Source organism: Saccopteryx bilineata, chromosome 1 (assembly GCF_036850765.1).
Source record: "Saccopteryx bilineata isolate mSacBil1 chromosome 1, mSacBil1_pri_phased_curated, whole genome shotgun sequence".
Lineage (NCBI taxonomy): Eukaryota > Metazoa > Chordata > Mammalia > Chiroptera > Emballonuridae > Saccopteryx > Saccopteryx bilineata.
Genome location: NC_089490.1, coordinates 180,871,390 through 180,888,925, shown reverse-complemented (window position 1 = coordinate 180,888,925; position 17,536 = coordinate 180,871,390).

Below are 17,536 nucleotides of genomic sequence, written 5' to 3'. Positions count from 1 at the left end.
CACCTTCCCCTCCCCCAGCCCCTGGCAACCACACCATTCTCTCTGTGTCTGTGCACTGACTGTTCTAGGTACTCATGTTAAGTGTCTTTTTGTGAATGGCTTATTTAATTTAGTAGAATTTTCATCTATCTTATGGCATGTGTGAGAATTTCCTTCCTTTTTCAAGATGAATAGGTCTATACTTTTTAAGTGAGAGACATAACACAAAGAATCTTTTTCTTAAAAATAAAAGTGTATATGTTCATATCACTTTTTAAAAACTGCCACAGCAGTGAATACGTTTTTTGAGTTTTTTGTTTGTTTTGTTTTGTTTTTTTAGTATTTATTAAGTTACCAGAGGAGGCTGGAGCTGGACATTGAGGTAGCATTGTTCAAGGTCCTCTTAGTTTCTGGAATGGGTTCTTTAAAAAAAAAAATTGTTGTTTTTGATTTGAGAAAGAGAGAGGAGTAAGGGAGAGAGACAGAGAAAGTCAACTCATTGTTTCACTTAGTTGTGTACTCAATGATTGTTCTCATCGGTGCCTTGACCAGGGGTCGAACCCGTGACCTCTGCTGTGTGTGTGTGTGGGGGGGTGTCCAGGCTTTATCCACTGAGTTGCTCAGCCAGGGCTTGGGATGGGTTCTTTTTAATCTCACAGATAAGAAACCAAATCCAGATGTTTCTCTCCATTAGTGAATGAGACTGAACATTTTGCTAATCCTCAATGCCTTTCATTTCTGCTTCCCCTCTCCTTCTCCTTGCCTCTCAACCCCTCTAATGTTCTCCGAGTAGAATATATGGGAGGCAAATTAGGAGGAGGCATGCTTCTGCTCTTTCAAGTTGAATTCCTTCTGCAGGAACCCCTGGGCTCAAATTTTGAATACTTTTATTCTAAGTGTTGAGCTGGGTTCTGGTCTTTAGCTAAAGTGAATTGAAGAAATTAATTAACTTTTCTCCTCTCAGCTCTAACCATAATTTAAAAGGTCTATGACTTTTACTGAAGCAAGATTCTCCTTATCAACTCTAAAATTGCCATGAGGTGGGGTGGACCTTATTTTCCCAAAAGCAAAAAGTCTTTTTTAAAAAAATTCACTGCACTGTGTCTGCTGTAATGGCCAGTGGGAGGGCTCAATCAGTCTCAACTGATTGAAGTGACCAGCTGGTCCTGAAAATTATTTCCAAGACTCATTAGGCTCTGAAATTTCTGTTGTCAAACACAGTGCCTAGGCAGCACCGGGAATTATCCATCACCCATTGGCCCATCTAGTCATGCCCTGAGCAGAAGCCTAAGAAAACACGACGAGCATTTACTTCCAGCCAAGACACAGATGTGACTCCCACGGAAATATCTCAAAGGAAGTTGCAGAAAGGAAATGGGAGATACTATAGTTTTTAAGCCTTTTAAATGTCTTAAAGATTGTTAAGATATGTTTTCCCTTCCCTTTTACTTACAAGTCATCACGAGTTGCGTTAATCAAAAATTATTTTCCGGATGATTGAAACTAATGAAGACCTCCGTTTTCAAGCAGGGTAGGAAAAGTCAGTATTTCTTCAACTCTTCAAAGTTAGTTGAAGGAACGCACACAGCTCCCCATAACTTCAGTTTATGAGTGAGTTGCCCACGGACTGTTCTGCAAATGAAGCCGGAAGGCAGATCTAACTTGGGGAGTGAAGAGCGGGAAGAGGATCTGGAAGTGGGAAATTAGAGAATGAAGAAGGAATTTGTATTCCTAGACTCAGTTCTTAGGGGCATGTTTGCCTGGTGTAGAGAAACACTGTCCCCCCAACCAGCCTCGCAGGGAGCATGCTGCCCCCCAGCCTTGCCTGAAAGTCTACGGAGAGGCAGGTCGGGATGGCAGTGATCGGCCATTGCAGCCTCTTACTCTACGCCTGGATTCAAGTTAGAAGTCGCTCTTCTAACAGCTTCCATTTCTCCTTTTAAGAGCCCTTTGCTTTTTCAGGAAAACTAAGGATATCACCAGAATCTTAGAAAAACAGGTGAGTTATTTGGGGTGCTGTGAAATATGAGTTTTCCTAAGAGTGACATTCTTTAGCTGTTGGAAGCATGTCCGCGTTAGTTTTCTTTCATGGTGCGCGCACGCGTGTGTGTGTGTGTGTGTGTGTGTGTGTGTGTGTGTTTAAAATATAAGTAACAAAGACTGACCACTTTTAGATGTACAGTTCAGTGGCATTAAGTACATTTTATGGGTAATTTTTAAAACCTTTCTGCTCTCAATACAGAGGCTCCTTCCTACTTTTTGTATAAGCCACTGTGGGTGGTATTTAGAAACCTTTCATTTTTCTTCATCTTATTTATATTTTTAACATTTTAATCTATTGATTTTAGAGAGGGAGTAAGGGGGAGAGAGAGAGAGAGAAAGAAAGAAACATTAATCTGTTGTTCCACTGACTTAAGTATTCATCGGTTGGTTGTTATATGTGCTTTGATCTGGGATCAAACCAGCAACCTTGGCATTCTGGACAATGCTCTAACAAACCAACTGAGTTACCTAGCCAGGGCTCTCTTTACATTAAATTTTTTTTAATGATGACTAATTCTATCACCCCTTTTAAAAAACAGAGATTCTAAAATGAAGTGGCTCGAAGACCATATCCTTTTCCTACTGGTCCATTGCTTTTCTGTGACCATGCATCCAGTAAAGATCGCTATCAAGTCTAAAACTTTCTCTCCCTCAAGCTGAGTGACTTCAGTTTCTTTGTCTATTAATAGAGAACTTTGCCCACACTTCAGTCATGGTGGTTCTCACAGTGATTCTTCTCTGAACCCTGTCCAAAGTTATTTATATCACTTTAGTTTTGAAATCTTGTAGTAGTGTCTGTAAACTCAACTTAAAATAAAACCAAGAGTCACCAAAGGTTTACCAGAATAGGTTTCTGTATTAGAATCCCTAGTGTGAGAAGGAATTACTGCTCTGGAGTAGATGCTGCGTTTTACCCTTTCTGTCCCCATGATGTTCTCATGCTCAGCCCTACTGTCCCTTTGCCACCTCAGGTCGTCTTAGCTTAACACTCCAGACTGAGAGAAACACTCCTCTCCTTAGCCCCTCACCTGGAGACAGTGCGGCACTGTGGTCCCAACGTGGGGATGTTCCGCTCTGCTTCCCGAACCATTGTCACACTCCTGTCAGCGGGTCGAGCTACTGTTTTCGTTCAGAAAGTGTTGGTGAGACTGTTAATGAAGGGTTAATGGGGGAAAGGCACCGGACAGGAACAAGGTTAGTGTCAAGACAATTCTGGTGGTGCTCACCAGTGCTCGTGCCCTGTCCCGGCATGGTCCTGTAGTCGTGGGTCTGTAGTGAGGGATGGTTGATTGGATGAGTGGCTGAGGGATGGGGACAGTTTTAGAGAGCTGGCATTTAGCTCCTAGTGAGCAGAATAACCCTAAAGTGGAGGCAGGGGTAGGCATGGGGAGTCAGAGAGAAAGAGGAGCTTTTGCCCTGAGGTGAGAACGTGGGCCAGGCAAGAAAGATGACAGGCTGTGTGGGTTTGAATGAACTGTTTTCCCACGCTGGGATAGCTCCACCTGGTTTACAAACAGCTGGTGAAGAAGGTAGGCCATCAGAGCCTTAAATAAAAATTAAGTAAAAGGAAAGAAGGAAACAAAGAGAAAGAGAAAGAAAGAAAGAAAGAAAGAAAGAAAGAAAGAAAGAAAGAAGAAAGGAAGAGAATTCTCTTGTCTGCTCTTGTGCTTTTGCATGTTTGTCACGCTGTGTGGGCAGGTTCTCAGTGTTCAATGTCCTCCTATGCCCCCGACGTTTTACACTGATACAGCCACACCCAGAACAAGACTGTCTTCCTTCTCTTTTGATTTTTTTATGTATTCATTTTTTTAGAGAGGGGAGAGAAAGAGATAAGAAGGGGGGGGGGGTCAGAAAGCATCAACTCCCACATGTGCCTTGACCAGGCAAGCCAGGGGTTTTGAACTAGAAAGCTCAGCGTTCCAGGTCGACGCTCTATCCACTGTGCTACCACAGGTCAGGCCAACTGTCTTCCTTCAAACTACACTTTGTCCTAAGAGTATTCCTTTTAGCAATGCATTTTAAGTAAGGAATTGGAATACCCTTAATGTTGTCCTATGCATATTTAAACCATAGTGACCAAGGACTTAGTAGTCAATACTTGTTGCCAATTACTTGGTTAATATTGTAATTCTTCACCTGACCTGTGGTGGCGCATTGGATAAAACATCGACGGGGAACGCTGAGGTCACCAGTTCAAAACCCTGCATTGGTCAAGGCACATATGGGAGTTGATGCTTCCCGCTACCCGCTACCCCCCCCCCCCGCCCTGTCTCTCTCTCTCTCCTCTCTAAAATGAATAAATTAAAAATATATTGTACTTCTTAAGTCTGAATGACTGATAGGCTTTGTTCCCCCCAGGGAACATCTGTGTTTCAGAAGAGAGTCCCGTTAATCTAAGTGAATCCAACTAATAGGATGAGTCGGAACTCTTCTGGATTCTGGGCAACGTTCTTCTCTCCCCCCCATCAGGCTGGAGGGAGAGAAATCAGCACGTGGCTTCCCACCTATATTCCTGGTTGAGACTCACACGAGGACTGCAGGAGGTGATGTCTATTGCCGCTGTTCCTGGTGCCGCTGCCATTTAGGCTGAGCCTGGTCGGGGACACAGCCAGGCTCCAAGCTCAGTATTCCTGAGGATCGCCATCTGTTCTGAGACATGTGCCAGGTGCTAGGGAAACAAAGACCAGTAAGATCAAAGAGGGGGTGACCAAGTCTGCTCGAGGAAGAACCAGGCGAGAGGGTGGCCAACTCTGCCTGGGGGAATACAGACAAGAAGGTCACCAGCTCTACCTGAGAGCTGGAGAAGGCTGCCCCTCCTGAAGTGACTGGGCCTGTGGCACTTGTCATCTGGTATGTTACAAACTCTAGTGGGGATCAGTCTGGCTTTACTGCTCTAACGCTCCTCCAGGGCAGGGGTTGCCTGTGGCCTATTTTAGCGTAGCTGCTTCAGTTACTGCTTGGCTTAGAGTGATCATTGCTGTAGTCACTTCTGAAAGAATCAAATCACATTTTCTTGTCTTGGAAAATGCACATCTGCAGAGGAAAAGGCAGGGTGAGGTACGGCATAGAAAGAGAGGGCAGCCTGCCGAAAGCCCAGGACTGGGAAATTCAGCGGGAGTTTTAGGGATGCGGTTAGTTGTTCCCAGAGCTTGGGGTGACCTGGGGCACAGGATGGTTATAGAGGCATGCTGGGAGTGTGGCCAAGGATGGAGCGCGGAGGGCTTTACGCACTCTACAAAGAATTTGGACTTAATTCTGTGGGCAATAGGAACCTATTCAAAATTTTAAAGCAGGGAAAATTTTTGATCAAATCTGTGTGTTAGCGGGTTCACTCGCAGCAACCTGGATGAGAGCTGGGGTAAAAGAAGGTTACAGATAACTGCCGGTCCTCCTGTGTTCGGAGAGTAGAGGGATAGACAGACACTTAAGGGAAAAAATCCAGAGTCACACGATTGTTAAGAGAATGAAAAGAGTTGAAGATGACATCAAAGATCTTGTTTGGTTTGAACATTCTTGCAATAAACTGAGATAGGAATTATAAGAAGAGAAATGGGGTGGGGGAAAGGAGAGATGATTAATCGGTTCTGAATATTTGGAGTTTGAGGGGCCTACACATTTCTGGGGCGAGCCCTTGTGTATGCAGTCAGTGAATATGAATCCCAGAAGAGAAGTGGGGTCAGGGTATAGTTTGGGATACGGGAGTTGGAGTTATTTAATTGGATGAGAAACCAGTTCACAGGGAGAGAGGAGAGAAACAACGAGGCCCAGGGAAAACTGAGGTCCCCTTCCCCCTCCTTTTAAAGTATAATGACTTTCTCCCCGTTATAAAAATAGCTAAAAAGCAACAACAGACCTCAGTAAGTGGAAATGACACTGAGTTAGGTTTTGCAGAAATTCCTGAGCTTCCAGCACTGCCAGAGGTGAGCCGGCACTTCCAGATGTGGGTGTGCCTCCCTGGGGTCGACTGCGTGCTCTTCTAGGTCATGCGAGCCCTTCTGTGGGGTCAGCTCATCCAATTTACCAACAGTTCTTGCAGTGTCTGTACGTGAAGCCTCAGGTGCGGGAGCCAGTCCCACACAGCGGGGAAAAGACTTGAGTCAGAACATCAAAACAATGGAGCTTTCAGAATCCCTTTTATTATGAACTGTCTTGAAACATCTGAAGATTGCATGATGCTGAGCAGTAGAAGCAGTTTGTGGTGGTGACCGAGGAGGGACCCCCAGTTGGGGTGAGTGAGGTAGGCCTTAAAGGCACAGAGCGGCCTGGAACACAGCAGCAGTAGTAACTCAGGTTGGGGTGCCGTTTTGGAGTGAGTTCTCAGTGGAAAAGAGGGGTGAAAAGAATGAGATGTGAAAGAATGTGCAGAGAAAGGATTGGTACCTGCCAGAGGCAGGGGCGGGCAGTGGGTGTAATGGGCTAAGGTGATCAAAAGGTACAGCCTTCCAGTTATAAGGAGAATACATCCTGGGGACATACTGCACAGCATGGTGACTAAGGTTACTAATACTGTACTGTAATCTACATTGGAAAGCTGCTAAGAGAGGAGCTCTTAAATGTTCTTCACCCAGGAAAAGAATGTAACTATGTAGGGTGACAGATGTTAACCAGACTTACTATGGTGATCATTTCACAATATACACAAGTATCAAATCATTATGCTATATATCTGAAATTAATATATAATATAAAATATAATGTTATATGACAATTATATCTCTTTCAAACGGGAGAAAGAAGTTGAAGAGTGTAAGAACTTGAGGAAAGATAGTTATGTAGGAAACTAACGCAACAGTAGCCCCCATAAATAATAGCGTTTGATTTTAAAAAATCATTACAGACAGCACATTCAAGACGAGCAGAAGTATCATATTTTGCCGGGGATGTGATCAGGGTAGGCTTTTTTGGAGGATCTACAACTTGAACTACCCCTTGAGTGTTGGGCAGAGAAAGAAGGAAGGAGGTGGGTTATTTCAGGCAGGGAGGATGAGTTGAGCACTAAAGAACTGGCTTGTGTATAAACTGGAATGGTAGCTAGAGTGACACGGTGGCTCTTCCGGCAAGTTGATCATTTGTGGGTTTTTTTTTTCTTTTTTGGTATTTTTCTGAAGCTGGAAACGGGGAGACAGTTAGACAGACTCCCGCATGTGCCCCACCAGGATCCACCCAGCTCGCCCATCAGGGGGCGATGCTCTGCCCATACGGGGTGTCGCTCTGTTGTGACCAGAGCCACTCTAGCACCTGGGGCAGAGGCCATGGAGCCATCCCCAGCGTCCGGGCCATCTTTTTTTTTTTTTTTTTTTTTTGTATTTTTCTGAAGCTAGAAACAGGGAAAGACAGACAGACTCCCGCATGCACCCCACCGGGATCCACCCGGCACGCCCACCAGGGGGCAACGCTCTGCCCACCAGGGGGCGATGCTCTGCCCCTCCGGGGCATTGCTCTGCTGTGACCAGAGCCACTCTAGCGCCTGGGGCAGAGGCCAAGGAGCCATCCCCAGCGCCCGGACCATCTTTGCTCCAATGGAGCCTCAGCTGCGGGAAGGGAAGAGAGAGACAGAGAGGAAGGAGGGGAGAGGGGTGGAGAAGCAGATGGGCGCTTCTCCTGTGTGCCCTGGCCGGGAATCGAACCCGGGACTCCCTCACACCAGGCCGACGCTCTACCGCTGAGCCAACCGGCCAGGGCCTGATCATTTGTTTTGAATGAGGAAAGGCACAGATTTGCACCTGAGCTGGCAATTCCATTTCATTGCGTCCAGTTGGTGGCAATGCCCTTTCTCCCATCGCTCAGGTCAAGGATCCTGGAGTCCTTCTTGGTTCCTTTTGTCGTTTGTTCCCCATCCCAAGTCTAACCTATCTCAGCAAGGCTTCTCTGGAAGGGGTCTGCCTCCTAGTCCCTCTACTGCTAACACCCGGCTGACCTAGCCTGTCATTTCCAGGCTAGATCACCACGTTAGCCTCCAAACTGGTTTGTTCTATCCTTGCCCTCAAGCAGTCTCCTCTGAGTGCTGCGGCCAGAGGGCTCCCCTGGAAATGCACTCTGCTTGAAGCTGCTCATGACTTCCCAGCTTTCTGCGAAGTAAAAGCACAAGGCAGAGCACTGACAGTGGCCCAGGAGGCCCTGTGCTGTCTGCCTGGCACCCACGCTGCTCCTTGCTCGCCCGTCTCATCTTCCACACACTCCCTCTTGCACTTCTCTGGCCACACTGGCGTCTTGTGGGCGCACCCTCGCCACAGGGCTTTGGCTGGATGCTGCCTGGAATGCTGTTCCCCCAGAGAGCTGCAGGGCTGACTCCTGCTCGGATGTCCCTGTTCAAATTTGCTCCCATCCCTGTCTGCCACTTGTACCACCATTGCCCACCCCCTCCTGGGAGTTCAGCAGGAGAAACTTCTCTAGCCTTCCTGCAAACAGTTCTTAAGGACTTTCATCTAACAACCAACTAGAGCAGACCTCCTTCCTTCCAGCGAGTTCCAGTTGTCTGGCCTGAGACTTTGGTCAATGCATCCAGGTGCTTTAGGTAGGTGGCTTTGACAGCAAAGTGCTGACCATGATATCTGTTGTAATAGAGCAAGTGGAAATAAACACAGGAGAACATTACTCAAGAGGGATTATTTTTTAAATTTTTATTTATTTATTTTTTTTTTTTTTTACAGAGACAGAGAGTGAGTCAGAGAAAGGGATAGACAGGGACAGACAGACAGGAACGAAGAGAGATGAGAAGCATCAATCATTAGTTTTTCATTGCGCTTTGCAACACCTTAGTTGTTCATTGATTGCTTTCTCATATGTGCCTTGACCGTGGGCCTTCAGCAGACCGAGTAACCCCTTGCTGGAGCCAGCGACCTTGGGTTCAAGCTGGTGGGCTTTTCCTCAAACCAGATGAGCCCGCACTCAAGCTGGTGACCTCGGGGTCTCGAACCCGCGTCCTCTGCATCCCAGTCCGACGCTCTATCCACTGTGCCACCGCCTGGTCAGGCTCAAGAGGGATTTTTAATACATAGACTTATGCCTGTATATTTAAGAAGAATCCCCTTTTATAGTTACAAAATTTAAATCTAGTTTTAATGCCATTGTTCATAATTTGGCTTTTCAGGAAACCATACAATACCAATTATACTTAGCCTTGAAGTCTTCTTACCTATTATTATCCTATATATCACCTCTCCCACAGAGACCTAAGTACACCTTTTAAAATTTATACAAAAGTTAGAATCCCTTTATTTTGATAATATACTTTTCTTCTTCAAACATTATCTTTATCACTTAAAGGTTTTTAGTTAGCAAGATTAAGCAAGTCAATCTAGAAATGTATAGTAAAATCTTTCACCTCAGAGAAGAAAGGACCAATAGGGACAAGAATCATAAGATCCGAGACCTTGGAGAGACCTGGAGGCTGCAACATTGGCCCAGCTCCTCCGTTTGGCTGCTACAGGACTAGAGACCAAGAGAGTAGAAGTCACTCAGCTGATTGACAGGGCGCTGGTCCTGGAAGCCAGGCCTCCCGAAGGCTGGTGGAATAATGCCTTCATTGTCTCCAACCAACTTGAAAATCATTTGGGGTAATTATGCAGCTGGCCAATTTTATTTATTAGTTAGCACTAGCTACATTTGGGGGAAACCTGGCCACACCACCATTACACTAGTATTCTTCCATATAGAATGAGATTTAATTTGAAAATATGCAGAGCCCTTTTCTATGAAACTTGAGTACTTGCTCTGCAATTTACCTTCCGGCATTCACCCGTCTGTCACAAAGTATTAATTCCCTGTTCCTGTTTGTGCAAGTGTGGTGATTTCTTAGGATCTAATGGAGAAGCGTTGGATCAAAGAATCATGGGTAGGTTAATGTTCAAGAGTAAAGAAACAACAGAGACCTTGTCAGGTGATATTATTGGAATGAACTGGTGTCACCATGGTAACCAAGATGGGGCTCTTTAGATGCTTTAGAGCTGGGGACTGAGGAAGAGATTCAACCACCCTTCCTGCTTATCCCCTGATGTTCCCAGCGCCAGGTTGCTAGGGTCATTCTTTTCTTCCCACGATCCCTCCCAGTCCATAGTCACAGAAATCAACACCAGTTTGCTACTCCACACATTTGTTTCATGTAAGGAATAAATCAATAGTAACTCAGGCCACCAACCTGTACTGTACATAACGGAATTTGTATGTCTGTTCCTTACATTGCCATCTGTGCTAGGAATTCATTTCTAGAGTGATTGCAGAGATTTTGCAACTGTTTATATAGCATTTGAAATCCTAGACGTCTACTCCCAGGAGACTATCATAGTCAGACTGTTTATGTCTCTCATCAGTTGAATGAGAGTCACTTTATTATCTTAAATGTGAGTTCCCCTCCATCTTACCCTATTTCCTGTTAACCAACCTTCAACAAGAGATTGGAAGCAACATTCACAATGGAGGGGACTGGGAACCTTCAAGATAAGTCTTTTGTCACCAAGGTATAGAGATTTTGTAGGCTGTTCTATGTTTTCAGAACAAAACACATTCTAAGAATCAAAAATATTTAGCAAATGTATTCACGCCTACACCAAATGAAAGGGGAAGTGTGGCATATTTCTACTTTACCATGGAGGTCCCAGGCCTTAGATATTTGGAATGCAGCCCATGCCCTGTTGGCAGGGAGTTGGAGTCAATTTACAGCAAATGATATGATAACACATGTTCTGGATCAGTGACAGGGGAATGTTTGGAGCTGTAATTCTGTCTGTCTCCCCATTAGCAGGAAGCCTCGCTAAACTCACAGCTGGAGAAGGGCCTAAAAAGAACCAGACCTGTGTGTGTGTGTGTGTGTGTGTGTGTGTGTGTGTGTTTATAGGCAGCACAAAACCCAGCCCCAGGGATAAATGCTAAATGAAGTAAATGAAGGCCATTAAAGATGAACTTTCATCACATGGATAAACTGGTTTCCAGTCAAGATGATGACCTTTCTCAGCCAGAAGTGCTGCTATTCACCATCAGCTGGAACTAAGGACACGGGTGATATTTTAACAACAGGAGGGAAAGAAAGGAACCCTAGAGCCATTGGTTGTGAGAAGAAAATCAAATGGAAAGTGTTCATTTATATAAGGAATGAGGAGAGGTATACAAGATTTACACAAGGGGGGGGCTGAAACCTGATATCCCTGAGGCGTGAGGTAGAAGCTGACTCTTGGCCCTGGTGAGCGGAGTATTCAGGAAACATGTAAGTGCGTGTAAGTGCAAGCTTGTAGCCAGCATAATTCAGCAGGCTTCATAAAGCCAAATCTGAAACTTAGGCAAGAAAGATCAAATGGTGTTCTTGGAAAAGCTGTAAATAATTTGCTTATTAAGCTCAGCAGAAGGAATGATTTATATAATGGAGCCCTTTTATGTTTCTCTCTTCTTAACATCTACAGTGTTCTGTATCTTTCTGTCATCTTACCACTTTTAGCCTACTTAGATACAGTGCTTGTCTTGTGATAATCATGAATGGATGAATGAATGAATGAATGAATGAATGAATGGTTATGTGATTTAAAATATTCAGACTACTAAAATCATTGAGCCAAACATGGTTGATTTGGTGTTTTTGGACTATTTCACTAATTCACAGCATGGCCAATTTAATTATGGCTGCTTATAGATCACCAAATATCTACTAAAAAGAGCCAACATGGTTAAATGGTCAAGGTAAAATTATAGCTTCCAATAGAACAAAAATTATGATTTTACCATCACTCATTCAGAATTAAACCTCTAAGAATGTATAAAACCATTTATTGATTTAGGATTATAGTTAAAGAATACACTAGCTACCTTTGTTTTTTTAGAGTGAAGCTGTAGTATACAGGGCAGGTATTTATAAAGCATTTCTCAATTGGCAAAGTGCTTCTGCACACATTATTTTATCTAATCCTCCTGACCTCTTACCTTTTTGTTCTAAGATACCATCTGAGCTCCTTCAGAGGTGAACTGAAGTATTTGGTCTTAATAATTGAGCAACATTTTCCAAAGTTTTGTCTTACTCCAACTTCCTCTGACAACTAGAAAGACTAGCCATTTCCTGCGCAGAGCTCTGCTCTGTTTGAGGCCCCGGCCTGTGTACCAGCTTCCTGCTTCAGAGATGTCTTTAGTTATCTGCTCACTTGAAAAGCAGAGAGAAGTCCCATCATTGATGCCTTTTCCCATGTAGATAACCAACTCTGTTCCTCGTCCACCTTCTTTTTGATGACCTACTCCACAGTCGTCTAGTTAAGCAATGCACAAGTTTTCCCCTTGCAATTGAAAATTTAAAACCATTTGATAGAAACATGTGTAAACTAGTTGTTAATGCCTATGGCTTCCCAAGTTTTTTGGGTCTTGGTTCAACACACCTCTTCTATGTGGATCCCAGCACTCACACCCCCTCCTCCTTCATGAACCCCATTATTACGCCCAAAGGAAGCACTCTCCTCCACTCTTTGCTAACTTTATTGCCTTAGAAATTCCTCTGCTCCAGCCCATGTGTGTACCTTTTTCTCTTTATACTATTTTAAAACCCTTTTACATATATTTGTCATTGTACTGAGTAGTTTTTCACTGGATCTATCATAGTTGTCTTAATCATTTCCATGTTAGTGGATTTATTTGGGGTGTATCTAGTTTGGAGTTATTACAAATGACATTGCCATAAGTATCTTGTTAAGTATCTTTTAATTAAAAGTATTTTCTCTTTTTATTTTCATTTTTATTGATTTTAGAGAGAGAGGAAGGGAGAAAGAGAGAAACACTGATTTGTTGTTCCACTTGTTTATGCAGTCATTGGTTGATTCTTGTATGTGCCCTGACAAGTGATCACACCTGTAACCTTGGTGTATTGGGATGATGCGCTAACCACCTGAACTACCCAGCCAGGACTAAAATTATTTTCTAAAAATAAATTTCCAAGAATATTAATGTGTCAAAGGTTCTGGTCATTTTTATGGCTCTTATTCATTTTTTATTTTGTATTCAGTGAGAGCAGGGTAGACAGAGAGACAGACTTCCGCATACACCCTACCTGGGATCCACCTGGGTAAGCCCAGTAGGGGGTGATGCTCTGCCCATCTGGGGCATCGCTCCATTGCTCAGCAACCAAGCTCTTTTTAGCACCTGAGACAGAGGCCATGGAGCCATCTTCAGCACCCTGGGACAACTTGCTCCAATAGAGCTATGGATGTAGGAGGGGAAGAGAAAGAGAAAGAGAAAGAGAAAGAAGAAAGAGGGGGAGGGGTAGAGCAGATGGGCACTTCTCCTGTGTGTGCCCTGACCGGGAATTGAACCTGGGACTTCCACATGCCAGGCCGCCGCTCTACCACTGAGCCAACCGGCCAGGACCTATGGCTCTTATTTTGTATTCAGGTTGCCCTCAAGAAAAAGCACTGGTTCATCCTGTCCTTGGCAGTGTGAAAGTAGGCTTCTTCGAATCTTTTCCAACACTGGGTTTTATAATTAAAAAAAAATTTTTTTTTAATTCATTTTAGAGAGGAGAGAGAAAGGGAGAGAGAGAGAGACAGAGAGGGAGAGAGAGGAGAGAGAGACAGAGAGAGAAGGTGGGGAGGAGCTGGACGCATCAACTCCCATATGTGCCTTGACCAGGCAAGCCCAGGGTTTCGAACCGGCGACCTCAGCATTTCCAGGTCGACGCTTTATCCACTGCGCCACCACAGGTCAGGCTGGGTTTTATAATTTTGTTGTTGCTGTTAATCACTATAAAATGATACTGCCACGTTATCTTGATTTGCACTTCTAGGTGGAATGATCTATCAATATAAAATTTCAGGATGGAGATACCCTTTAACATACAGCCAAAGTAATTTCCCAGAGGAGCAAGATGGGTAATTTCTTCAAGTCTATGGGGCTCACTCAGAAGAATTTTTCTACCAACGGGTATGTGTCTTGATTGCTCTTTAACAAAATTGTTGCCAATGCCCTGGTCTAGATATGTACTTCATTCCTCACACGCAGGTGATGGCCAGAGTCTAACCAATGTACCAAACTCTGCAAGTCATTTACCCACAACTTCCAGTTAAATGAGCTCACAGAGGAAACAGAGCCCTGGGGAAGTGGACACGGGCACATGGCCAGCTAGGACTGGCACCTAGGACTCCCGAGTACAAGACAGTGCTCTTTCTTCTACATCTCGCACCTCTTACCACTTGCTGGGAATCCGGATGTCTCAGAAGAGCTGGTGGGTGCCGGAGGCTTTCCTTGGAGCTCCCGGCTGCAGTAGCAGCAGCCCCTGGGAATGGTCACCCACCCGCGGTCTGTGACTCTGCCCCTTTGCCTCCTGCAGGCCACGCTCCAGTTTGGGATGGTCCCGCTGTTACCTCCCTGCTATTGTTGGCAGCGGCCTCGCCTCAGGTTGTGTTTCATGCCTCCTGTCTGCCTCCAGCCTGGTTTCTCTTCCTGAACAATAGGCTTTGCTGCTCTCTCTGGCTGCCATGGACAGGGTACCGGGACCTTTGCAAGTTGCATGGAACTAATTTACTGAGCTGGTGGCTGGGTGCCCCCTTGATCACGTGCCTGCAGCTTCCTTCCTGAGGGAGGTCAACAGGAGGCCTATGTTTAGCATATCAAGGAGTCAGATGTTATAGTTTGTACACACACACACACACACACACACACACACTCTGAATGCAGTCAGTGTTGCAGCCAAACATCGTGGTCACCCACCCACAAGTGCACACTCTGGAGCCAAGACTGCCCCGGGTTGAACCCTGGCTCCACCACTGAGCTCTGTGGCTTTGGGAAGTTACTTAGCTCCCATCTGTGTGTTAGCCCCTTTATGGTTACTCCTGGAAAGGGGAGGAAGACAATGTGAGGGGAAACAGATCAGATTGTACCTGAGATGGGCCTTTCTCAGGTGATCAGTTTTATTTTGCAGGTGGAGGGAAAGCAAGGAAGCCTGTATGGACCCAGGGAGCCTGGAATTTGAATATGTCTAAATGGGAGAACTAAAATGGGGGCACTTTCACAAGGCAGCGACATTAGTTTCACACTGGCCTGGCATGAAGTTGACTGGGTAGAAGCATTTTATGGGCCCTCACCTGTGCTAATCTCCTGCAGTGCCCATTACAAACTTAGGGTTTACCTTCTTCACATTCTCATTTTGTTTTTCTTAACACAGAAAACAACAACAGTAACAAACACCATTATGTATCATTTACTATGTGCCAGGTAGTCTTCTGCAGCCTTTCACATACTAACTTATTTTTCTGCCACAACTTAAGAGGTAGACTGTTATTATCTTGGTTTTACAGGTAAGGAACTATGGCACAGAGAGGTTAAGTAACGTGCCCGAGGCCCCACAGATCGGACACAAGATTCTACCAATTGTGCACTTTGCCAAGTGGTCCCAGGCTGGTAGCTCAGGTCTGCACCTAAGAAAAGAACACATACTCTTGACTGCTTCTTCTTCATACATCTGGCTACCTGATGCTGACCTAGTGCTTTTTTATTTGAACTTGAAGTGCCAAACTGAACATGATTGTAATCTGAAAGCACGCCGATTCAGGAAGCTGCAAAGTTGCTTTACTCAGTGGATTCTGAAGTAGTTAGGGATGGTGAATAAAAAAAAGTTCAGGCTTCCTGCTTTCAAGCTATCATGTCTGGACAGAAAATCATTCAACATTAGACATGGCAAGGACCTTAAGAGGTGATATCATTTTATGGTTTCACTTTATAAGCAAGAAAAAAGGTCCAGGGGAGGCAAAGTGCTTTGTTCAAGCTCGTGAATCATATTGTCCAAAATGGCAGATTGTTTAGATGGGTAAGTCAGATAAGTGTTATTGAAATTCTCGTATTAGGATCCTAATTATGGAAATTGACATAGGGCATTAGTTTGGTGAGGTCCTACAGCAACCCAGGTTCAAATTACTTAATTCATATAACAAGGTTATTTCACCTAGATGGACCATTTTTACTTTGGGGCATGACATTGTTTCTGGAACCATGACACATTCCATGACTAGAAGTTGGATATGCAGTACTGATATCCTCTTAAAAACAATTAGTATTCTTGGTACTGTGATTGCTTTTATTCAGTCTTTGCAATTTCAGTGAGCCACGCATATATTTCTTTTTTTTTTTTCCTTCAAAACTTTATTTATTTATTTTTTACAGAGACAGTGAGTCAGAGAGAGGGATAGACGGACAGACAGACAGGAACGGAGAGAGATGAGAAGCATCAATCATTAGTTTTTCATTGCGCGTTGCAACACCTTAGTTGTTCATTGATTGCTTTCTCACATGTGCCTTGACCGCAGGCCTTCAGCAGACCGAGCAACCCCTTGCTGGAACCAACGACCTTGGGTTCAAGCTGAATATATTTCTAATGATCAACATTATAATCAGTGGTCAGCATTACCCTCTAATTCATTTGAGAAAGGCAGTATTTCCCTGGTGATCAAGAGCCTGGATTTGAATCCCAGCTCTCTGCCTTACTGCTTTATGACCCTGGGCAGTTATCACTTACCTATCTGTGCCTCAATTTCTCCATGTGTAAAATACAGATAAAAATAGTACCTATACCCCACACAGTGGTTAGAAGGGTTAAATGACTAAATATAACTTTGCAGCACTTAAAAGAGGGCTTGGCATGTCCTATGCAGTAGTATGAGGGTTATCTGTTACTATTTCTAGAATAGGAAGCTGAGTTACAATGGAATCACATCAGACTGTTTTATGGAGTTGAAAAAGTACTTACTATTTCTGCTTCCCAGACCAAGGCTAGGTCTTGTTTTATAGCTTGAGTGGGACCTTAAAAAAACAGTTTTCCAAGGTCATTTACCAAGAAATTGACTCAATTTACAGAATTGCAGTCCTTGCCAACCTTCTGAAGTCTACTTCTGTATCCTTTTCCAAAAGCAGGCAAGTAAGCCAGCATGGAAGAGAAAATAAATTCTGTTCCTTAGTCTGTGTTTTGAATCCCCAAGTAGAAAACGGTAATAACTACAAACAAGTAAGTTAATGCAGTCACTATCTTAGAGGTTTACATAAATACTGTCCCAAATGGGCTGTAAGCTTGTGTGTACAATAGTCAGTAGAGGGTCAAGATCTCTATGTCCAAAAGTGTGGAGACTCACAGAAAAATGGCAGACTTTACTGGATTTCATATTGACCTTAATTTATCACATGGTGAGGCAGATTTTGCAGCTCTATGTGACAATGGTAACTTTTTTTTTTTTTTTTCTGAAGCTGGAAACGGAGAGGCAGTCAGACAGACTCCCACATGCGCCCTACCGGGATCCACCCGGCATGCCCACCAGGGGGCGATGCTCTGCCCATCTGGGGCATCACTCTGCTGCAACCAGAGCCATTCTAGCGCCTGAGGCCGAGGCCACAGAGCCATTCTCAGCGTTGGGGCCAACTTTGCTCCAATGGAGCCTTGGCTGTGGGAGGGGAAGAGAGAGACAGAGAGGAAGGAGAGGGGGAGGGGTGGAGAAGCAGATGGGCGCCTCTCCTGTGTGCCCTGGCCGGGAATCAAACCCCGGACTCCCACACGCCAGGCCGACGCTCC